The sequence below is a fragment of the Temnothorax nylanderi genome, unplaced genomic scaffold (assembly GCF_030848795.1).
Source record: "Temnothorax nylanderi isolate EJ_2023f unplaced genomic scaffold, tnyl_v1.0 TNYL_tig1181_pilon, whole genome shotgun sequence".
Classification (NCBI taxonomy): Eukaryota; Metazoa; Arthropoda; class Insecta; order Hymenoptera; family Formicidae; genus Temnothorax; species Temnothorax nylanderi.
Window position 1 is genome coordinate 1,452 of NW_027250243.1, and position 10,762 is coordinate 12,213.

At 37.9% G+C, this 10,762-nt stretch overlaps 2 pseudogenes; one reads left to right on the forward strand and one right to left on the reverse strand.

Moving 5' to 3' along the window:
- Positions 1 to 1,188: 1,188 nt before the first annotated feature.
- On the reverse strand, positions 1,189 to 2,441 carry LOC139786887 (uncharacterized; annotated as a pseudogene).
- A 561-nt stretch (positions 2,442 to 3,002) lies between these two features.
- LOC139786888 (uncharacterized) lies at positions 3,003 to 10,538 on the forward strand (annotated as a pseudogene).
- The last annotated feature ends 224 nt before the right edge of the window (positions 10,539 to 10,762 follow it).

The following is a 10,762-nucleotide window of genomic DNA, read 5'->3' on the forward strand; positions in this document are numbered from 1 at the left end:
AGCGTGAAAAGGAGGATAGAAAGGAGCAAAATGAAGAACAGACAAATGTCAGATAAGTAGCTAAACCCATATCGATGTATATTATTTATGTTTCGAAGGTGCATAAATACAATATGAGTTCAAAATTAACATATTTTGCTCTCTGGGTGTATGTGCGCACTTATAATTTTTATGTTGGATCGATTCTTTCCTTCGATTAATTTTTTTTGTTCCAGCTCTGGGATATAATGCTCTCCAAAACTTGTGGAATTAATTCATAACAGAAACGATCCAGCCAGCAAGGCAGAACCTTCCAGGAGATACATATAGACGCGTATTGAGCCACGTCGATCCCGTCGAAAGCAGTCACTTTCGCAGGACTCAGATTGGAATGAGGTTGAACAGCGAACAAGCCATCAGGTTGCATCCAACGGAGAAGTGTGTGGAACCAGAGATGACCAGAGATCTGTGTGCATGATTTATTTTGGTCTATCACACACCTTTAAACATTTTCGTCCGGATACTCTTTGAAATGTGATGTTATGCTGTTTAAAAGCTGCCAATTAATTTTAACGCGAGTCCGTATAAATACGAATCTTCCATATTGCTCTCAACACAATTAACTTCAGCTAGTTGAAATTTGGAACGTTCCTGGAGCGATTTTTTTAAAATGATTTGTCCCATTTCTCCTTTGGCACAGAGACATTTCTGAGTGACAAATACGAAATACATAAGAGACCGAACCGATACACCCTGCGGAATTATTTCTCCTTTAGAAATGGGACAAATTATTTTTAAAAAATCGCTCCAGGAACGTTCCAAACTTCAACTAGCTTTAACTTCTAATATTTATAAATGTGTTATGCGTGCACAAGCCTTTGATATTATATGGAATATTAAAATAACAATAGAATGTATTACAATATATTTATTTCTTTTTTTCCGACAAGTTCACTCAGTCTATTCAACATTAATAATAAATCTACATTTTCTATATCTCTTTCTATTTCTTGCCAAATGTTTTTCAGTGTGTCCTCTTTTTCTTTTACGTTTTTACGCTCCACTCTCGCCCAGAATTTCGGGTGCCTTAAAAAACTGTGTATAGTTTTTTGATGCTCGGTAAGGTACGCTGTAAATAATATTTAATGTTGAGAAGTATATGATTATTTTCTGCAACAAAATATTTGCAATAAGGCGTTCACAACATACATAAAAATTCCACAATTGTCGAATGTTTTTGTAAATTTGCTTTCAGTTCTCGGTTGTGTCTTTCTGAAATATTATTTGTTTTATGTGTTTCATTAAATATAGAGAACGAATTGGGCTTAAAGCCATTGATCCACGTTTCCTTGTAATAGGAGAAAAATGGTTGCAACATCTTGCAATCCTCAAAAATAACATGTGCTATTAGGTGGAAGCCTTCTACTATTAATTTTTCAGGTAAATATGCCAAACATATTAATAATTTTGTTGCCGCCCAACCTAATTCTTTTTCTTTGCCTTTCAAAATTCCACGTTTATCAGCATTATGCACCAATGCCTACAATGCGAAACTAGCATGAAAAACATTGGATGCGCATTGTATACACATTAATGTATATGTATATTGTTATTATATTTTTTATTACCTGACTGTAATGGAAAAAGCAGCCAATTACTTTCACGTAGGGAAAAACAATTTTTAATGCCTTGTGTTCGGCTTTCTCGAAATCACATATCGCTGTATCTGGTTCAATTTTTATAATATTTACAACAGTTCTTAAAATGTCTACATAATTTTCAGTTTTTCGTCCTTCCATTATTGCATACACAATTGGAAATGTCTGAAATTTAGATAATATGTAGAATGCCTTTTGCAATTTAATACTGTATACATTAATTAAATCATGAACTAATAAATTATTTGTTTTGCTTACTCTATCATTGTGTCTCATTACAATAGTCCATAATTGACTGTTGGTATTTTTTAATTGTGGTACTGTTGCAAATGTACCATCAACAAAGATGATAACTTTTTTCTTATTAACATTCATAAGTTTTTCCGTTAATACTTGATCAATAAAATAATAGCTTTTGTATTGTTATTTTTTATGACGAATTCTACAACTAAGGAGGTGTCTGCCGCATCTAGCTTTAGTAATTGCCTCCAGTTATCTTTTTGCAAACAACAATGCAAATTATTCAAATCTTGTGGAATCTGTCCAATATGTTTTTTTTTATGTCGTTGAATAGATCTTTCTATGTTCCCAATAGTCGTTCCGTGCAGCAAATGATCGTATCTATGTACATTAGTTACTTGTGTTTATAACAGCATTTACTGTCTACTAAGTCTACTTCATCGCTTCATACTCACTTTGTAAGTATTCTTTTTTTAATCATTCTTGTTGTTTCATACGATGGGGAAGCTTCGATTTGTTTTTTCAGTTCGCCCAATTCAGGTACAGACTTTTCATGCCGTTCATGTCTCCCACTTGTAATAAATTCATTATTTTTATTGTTAATCGCGCTGTACATTTTACGTCTTTGTTTTTCCGGAAACTGCATTCGTAATATCTGCGAGAAAATTATTCATAATTAAATGCAACAAATACAATATATGTTCCAATAGTCGTTTATATACAGGCGGGAAAAATATGCCTGCTGTTTTAAGAATGCTTTTGTTTTTTTCCATTGTTGTGTGCAATCTTTCCCAGGCACAAGTGTTAATTATATTGTGTTTGTTGTTGCTGTATTGTTTAATATGGCAGAAAGGCGAAAATATAATACAGCAAGGCTTCAAATGCCAAAACTGTTATACGAGGGATATAATTACCATTATAACAGCTCCAACGGAGATACTAAGTACGTACAATGGACAGAAAGGTTGTCCGGTTGAGTTTCATAACGCATCCTTGTATTTGTTGCATTTAATTATGAATAATTTTCTCGCAGATATTACGAATGCAGTTTCCGGAAAAACAAAGACGTAAAATGTACAGCGCGATTAACAATAAAAAATAATGAATTTATTACAAGTGGGAGACATGAACGGCATGAAAAGTCTGTACCTGAATTGGGCGAACTGAAAAAACAAATCGAAGCTTCCCCATCGTATGAAACAACAAGAATGATTAAAAAAAGAATACTTACAAAGTGAGTATGAAGCGATGAAGTAGACTTAGTAGACAGTAAATGCTGTTATAAACACAAGTAACTAATGTACATAGATACGATCATTTGCTGCACGGAACGACTATTGGGAACATAGAAAGATCTATTCAACGACATAAAAAAAAACATATTGGACAGATTCCACAAGATTTGAATAATTTGCATTGTTGTTTGCAAAAAGATAACTGGAGGCAATTACTAAAGCTAGATGCGGCAGACACCTCCTTAGTTGTAGAATTCGTCATAAAAAATAACAATACAAAAGCTATTATTTTTATTGATCAAGTATTAACGGAAAAACTTATGAATGTTAATAAGAAAAAGTTATCATCTTTGTTGATGGTACATTTGCAACAGTACCACAATTAAAAAATACCAACAGTCAATTATGGACTATTGTAATGAGACACAATGATAGAGTAAGCAAAACAAATAATTTATTAGTTCATGATTTAATTAATGTATACAGTATTAAATTGCAAAAGGCATTCTACATATTATCTAAATTTCAGACATTTCCAATTGTGTATGCAATAATGGAAGGACGAAAAACTGAAAATTATGTAGACATTTTAAGAACTGTTGTAAATATTATAAAAATTGAACCAGATACAGCGATATGTGATTTCGAGAAAGCCGAACACAAGGCATTAAAAATTGTTTTTCCCTACGTGAAAGTAATTGGCTGCTTTTTCCATTACAGTCAGGTAATAAAAAATATAATAACAATATACATATACATTAATGTGTATACAATGCGCATCCAATGTTTTTCATGCTAGTTTCGCATTGTAGGCATTGGTGCATAATGCTGATAAACGTGGAATTTTGAAAGGCAAAGAAAAAGAATTAGGTTGGGCGGCAACAAAATTATTAATATGTTTGGCATATTTACCTGAAAAATTAATAGTAGAAGGCTTCCACCTAATAGCACATGTTATTTTTGAGGATTGCAAGATGTTGCAACCATTTTTCTCCTATTACAAGGAAACGTGGATCAATGGCTTTAAGCCCAATTCGTTCTCTATATTTAATGAAACACATAAAACAAATAATATTTCAGAAAGACACAACCGAGAACTGAAAGCAAATTTACAAAAACATTCGACAATTGTGGAATTTTTATGTATGTTGTGAACGCCTTATTGCAAATATTTTGTTGCAGAAAATAATCATATACTTCTCAACATTAAATATTATTTACAGCGTACCTTACCGAGCATCAAAAAACTATACACAGTTTTTTTAAGGCACCCGAAATTCTGGGCGAGAGTGGAGCGTAAAAACGTAAAGAAAAAGAGGACACACTGAAAAACATTTGGCAAGAAATAGAAAGAGATATAGAAAATGTAGATTTATTATTAATGTTGAATAGACTGAGTGAACTTGTCGGAAAAAAGAAATAAATATATTGTAATACATTCTATTGTTATTTAATATTCCATATAATATCAAAGGCTTGTGCAACGCATAACACATTTATAAATATTAGAAGTTAAAGCTAGTTGAAGTTTGGAACGTTCCTGGAGCGATTTTTTAAAATAATTGTCCCATTTCTAAAGGAGAAATAATTCCGCAGGGTGTATCGGTTCGGTCTCTTATGTATTTCGTATTTGTCACTCAGAAATGTCTCTGTGCCAAAGGAGAAATGGGACAAATCAGTTTTAAAAAAATCGCTCCAGGAACGTTCCAAATTTCAACTAGCTGAAGTTAATTGTGTTGAGAGCAATATGGAAGATTCGTATTTATACGGACTCGCGTTAAAATTAATTGGCAGCTTTTAAACAGCATAACATCACATTCAAAGAGTATCCGGACGAAAAATGTTTAAAGGTGTGTGATAGACCAAAATAAATCATGCACACAGATCTCTGGTCATCTCTGGTTCCACACACTTCTCCGTTGGATGCAACCTGATGGCTTGTTCGCTGTTCAACCTCATTCCAATCTGAGTCCTGCGAAAGTGACTGCTTTCGACGGGATCGACGTGGCTCAATACGCGTCTATATGTATCTCCTGGAAGGTTCTGCCTTGCTGGCTGGATCGTTTCTGTTATGAATTAATCCCACAAGTTTTGGAGAGCATTATATCCCAGAGCTGGAACAAAAAAAATTAATCGAAGGAAAGAATCGATCCAACATAAAAAATTATAGTGCGCACATACACCCAGAGAGCAAAATATGTTAATTTTGAACTCATATTGTATTTATGCACCTTCGAAACATAAATAATATACATCGATATGGGTTTAGCTACTTATCTGACATTTGTCTGTTCTTCATTTTGCTCCTTTCTATCCTCCTTTTCACGCTAGCTCGCACAGGTTTTAAGCTACACTTGACAATAATGACAAATGTGTTCCAATTTGAAGAACGTCGAAGCTGCAATTAACAGTGAATTGCATTTACCTAGACATGTCACTGTTGAATTTCATATTGTTTATGTACGTAATATTCTTATAGAAAATAAATACTGATTGTAATACATTGGCCAGTGATTAATTATTATTGCTCATTAATGTTGTTACAAAAATAATAAATTACAAAGCAACAGTAATTTGTCACTCGTCAATTTATTACAGCACCAGTATTAATTTCTTATTATCCTACTGTATAATTTATCCACACATCTATACATCTTTTATTTATTTTTATAATACAAGTTTTCTCACCTTGTTATTGTACGATTTTTTATTACATTTATTTTAATTACATGCCACGACACACATATATCCTATCTAAAAAAAAATGTTTATAAAATATTTATTATTTTATATACGGCGAGCACGCATATGTCAAAACACGCGCTTATGGTGTCGGCTAACCAACATATTACTACTTATTCAGTGTTACAAATCCACGGAAGTTTATTTGAGTTACTAGGGATTTTCGTTCGTGCCAACCCTATCCCCTCTCTTTTATGGAAATTGTCTTGTAACCCCCATGGAACAAGCCGTGTCCAACATCATGCGAGAGAGAAACGTACATTGTACGAGAGAGAAAGATAGTGAATCCTAATCACCCGTAATGCGCATGCGCCATGCATCGTCTGCTATATAGTTCTCAATACTGCGCATGCGCATTGTAGACGATTAGAATCCACTACCTTTCTCTCTCACATAATGTACGTTTCTTTCTTGCACAATGTTGGACACAGGCTCGATGGTTAATTCCCCTTCCAGTTATATATGTTCTAAGCCGCTCACGCAACACACATGTAGAGAGCCTCTAGAAGAGAGAGAGAGGCGCCAACGGGTCATGTGACCAGCCCTCCGTGATTGGCTGGCAACAATGGGTGCTTTCCATTTAGTGACACAAGTGGACACTAACGTCGTTCTATCTTTCTTGGCATTTAATGAGCAAGAAAGATAGAACGAGATTTGTGTCGATTTGTGTAAATAGAAAGCACCCAATATGTAGTAAAGTGGACATTGCGAGATTGCGATGCCAATACAGAAGAGCGCAGGAGTGACCAGACTCTCCTCACATCTCCTACGCTCTTCTGCATTGGCGTCGCAATCTCGCAATGTCTACTTTACTACATATTGTTGCCAGCCAATCACGGAGAGCTGTCACATGACCCGTTGGCGCCTTTCTCTCCTAGACGCTCTCTACACACATGCCAACACATGTCCGCCAGGTATAACATACGCACTAACCACACACCGCCGTCATTTTATCTGGGGTACTGGCCGTTACGGCCGGGACACAATACAAAGATATGTACAGGCAATAGGAACAGGAAATAGAAACAGAATGCATTATACACGGTTCCGATAGGTTGAAAATCTATTGCCTGTGTTATTTCCTGTTCCCGTTACCTATGCCTTTGTATTGTGTTCCGGCCCTCAGTTTTTTTCATAGCAAAGCCCGAAGTTAGTGTATCATTTCTATCGTCTTCTAGAATACATAATGCTAAAACAATATTCTGATTGATTCTTCAGCTTATGTTTACGTTTTACGTTTAGGATCATCGCACACAAAATTGCATAGACTGCATAAGCATAGCATAAGACCGCTGGACCAATGAACATCTTATATAAATTAATATGGCGACTTTATGCTGGATGCTCATTGGTTTAGCGGTCTTATGCTACAATTATGCTAAGCTATGCATTTTGTGTGCGATGGCCTTAAAGATCAATCCAGACAAACTTACATAGGTGCATAAGCAAATGCATAAAGAGATAGATTGGTCTATTTTCTTATGCACATGTATATGGACCAATCAATTTTCTTATGCTTATGTTCATGCGCTATGCAAGTTTGTCTGGCTAATAGACCTTTAAGGCCATCGCACACAAAATTGCATAGGTTGCATAAACATAGCATAAGACAGCTGGACCAATGAGCATCTTATGTAAATGAATATGGTGACTTTATACTGGATGCTCATTGGTTTAGCGGTCTTATGCTACGCTTATGCTAAACTATGCATTTTGTGTGCGATGGCCTTATAGGTTAATCCAGAAAAACTTGTATAGATGCATAAACATATGCATAAAGAAACGGATTGGTCTATTTCCTTATGCACATGTATATGGACCTTTCAATTCTCTTAGGCCCGGTGTCTACAATGCTAGAACTGTGTCCAAGTTTCGGTTTAAGCCAATCAACTTGCAGCTTTTACAGAAAAGTAGCAGTTTCATTGGCTTAAACCGAAACTCGGACGCAGTTCTAGCATCGTGGACACAAGGCTTTAGGGCCGGTCTACGATGGATATTGTGTCTCTTTGCGGTCGAAGAATAATAAACTATGATTGGCCAATTCTTACGGCTTACAACATTCATTATAGACCGGCCCTTATGCTTATGTTCATACGTTATGCAAGTTTGTCTGGATAGACCTTTACAGGTTCAATTGCGTTTAAGGTTAAAGGCTTTTACAGAAAAAAATCCCGTAAGGACGTAAGACGTAAGCGTAAAAAATCGACCAATCTCAATCGAGTATTTTCACCTATCGGGTTTTACGGACAGTACAATACTCGATTGGGATTGATCGATTTTCTTACGCTTATGTTCTTACGGAATTATGTGTGAAGGTCTTAACAGTTGCAGATTGATCAAATAGGCTCAAGTCTAAAGCCGGTTCTACAATACGTCGCAAACGATAGCAACTGCCAGTTGAAAAGTGTTATTTCTGATTGCCGATTGCCAGTTACTGTCGCCAAAAAATTAAAAGTTCGCCAACTCTCTTTTGACAACTGCAATTGACAAGCGCAACATGGAAATAACACTTTTCAACTGGCAATTGCCATCGTTTGCGACGTATTGTAGAATGGTCCTAAAGGTACAATTTCACGATGACGCTCGACGCTGGATTCGAGCGTCAAATAGCTAAATTGTGTTTAGCTTTGACGCTCGACGCTCATTTCAGCCAATCCAGTGGTTAGGTTGTGACCGGACGGCACGAGTTAAGCCCGATTCCGGCGGATAATGTTCCTATCGAACGGTCGCCACTCGGTTTCACCTTCGACTACCGAGAAGGTATGTTAGAATCAACGCCCCGATTCTTCGCAAAACGCTAATATTATTTCTTTCTTTCAGATCGATGTCCCTGATGGATCACCGTTGCTGCTACCCGTCTCCAGATCCTCGCCTATTCGCATACCGGATAATGGTAAGTATCGCTAATAACTTAGCCGCTAACTCCCTTCCTCTATTTCAGATTGGCATCCAGGATGGACCGCCGTTGCTGCTACCCGTCTCCGGATCCTCGCATTACCGCATACCGGATGAAGGTAAGTCTCGATAATTATTTTAATTATATACTAATACTTTTCTTCTGTTGCAGGTTCCTGCCCAAGATGGATTGTCGCTGCTGCTGAACTTCCCCGGATCCTCGCTTTATATCGCATACCGGATTGCCGCTGGACAACGATGGATCATCGCCAAAGGACAAGGTAAATAGAAGGTAAGTATAGTTAATTGTATAATTAATCTTGAGACTTTGTTTCAGAAATAATTATTCTTTAATTGTAGATCATTATTTCAACTCTACAGGCCGTTTCACAATTGTCATAAAGGTGCTTCACAACGATGGTATTGCGCCTCGGTGTGGATTGCGCTTTTTCGATAAAAGTTGCACAATTGATTAATTTGCGTATCTCGGCTTATTGGTTTCGTCGATACAATGCCTTTTATTAAGATAATTAATTTCGCCAGAGTGCTCAATGCCCCTTGCAATTACTCCCAGATCACGTGACACATACGTGATTATCACTCTATCATACAATGTCCGTGCGCATAATTAACGCTGGAGTATTCGGTTGTTTTATACAATAATTAACACCGTCCGCACAATACTTTGTATCCGCGTAACCCAATGCTCGCGGTTGTTATATACTCGATATGCACTTCCGTTAGTTAACAATGTATCCGAATTTCAACTCGACGTATTCGGCTAACACTCGATTGTAGTTGGCAACTCGGTGCCCCTCGCTATTGTTAAACGAGTTATTTTACGCGATAGTACGCGGGAGTTCCCGGTTGTTAAGTATAACACGTATGCTGTGAGTATAGAGCGTGATACGTCTTTTCGCTACGGCTATACCCGAGAGACTGCCTCGAGCAATGGCTCTCGCTTCGCCTCCCCACTATGCCGAGTCGATCCCACTCCCGAACTTTCTCTTTTCGCCTATTGTACTCGGCACGTACGCCCGGCGCGATCACGCGAAAACAACATGATTATCACGCGCCCGCCGAATGCCCTATTGCGCACTTCGCCTTCGCGATCGTTCCAGAAGGTTCCCGTGGAATTTTCCACGCGCAGCGCAGTGCGAGAACCTTCCACCTTCGATCCCGATGCACCAGGTTTTCACCTTTTGGAATTCTTTAGTGTCGTTGACGCCGACCCGTGCGCACTGTAACCGTACGGAGGTATGTTTTTACCCCCTTTATCAACTTATTGTCTCCCGACACGGTCGCCACTCGATTTTTACCCCGAAAACCGAGAAAGGATTAACCGGTAAGTATCTGATTTTCCCAACCTTTCGACGCCTCGCTAATTCCTCTACCTTTTTCTGTTTCAGGTCGTCTCGTTGCCGCTGGATCTCGGATCACCGCTGGACCAAGCACCTCGGACCTCTTCTGGACTGCAGCTGTGCACCGCTGACTAAGTCTCTGGATCAATGCTGGACCACCTTAGGATCTCCCCACACGGATTTGGATCGCCCACAGGTAAGTATCAGGATCAGGTAAGTATGTCTTTTAGGTAGGTAAACCGTATTCGAATGAATTTAATCAATCTGCTGTATGTTCAGATAATAAAATATAATCTATTTTATTCTGTTTCAGGTTGTACAATGTCTTAAGGTTTAACGCGTCTACCGCGGGATATGTTACGCAGAGTCTAAGTTCTGGATCGCAAGGTTTTATAAGACCGAGTCGACTGTACTCGTTGAAGCTCTAGCGCGGAAAATCCTCGATTCCTTCTCCGCGCTCCAAGATATACCCGCTGATCACGGTGCTTTTCTCCCCTCTCCGAGGTGGACCACCAATCTCCGGGCTGGTTTCCCCTTTTCCAGTTGGCCACGCCCTGGTTCGATTGCTAGGGGTGGATCTGTCGCCCCGGTATTCCCGTCGTTACTTCCGCGTTCCATACTCTTCGGTTAAAGGACGGGTTTTACGGGTTTT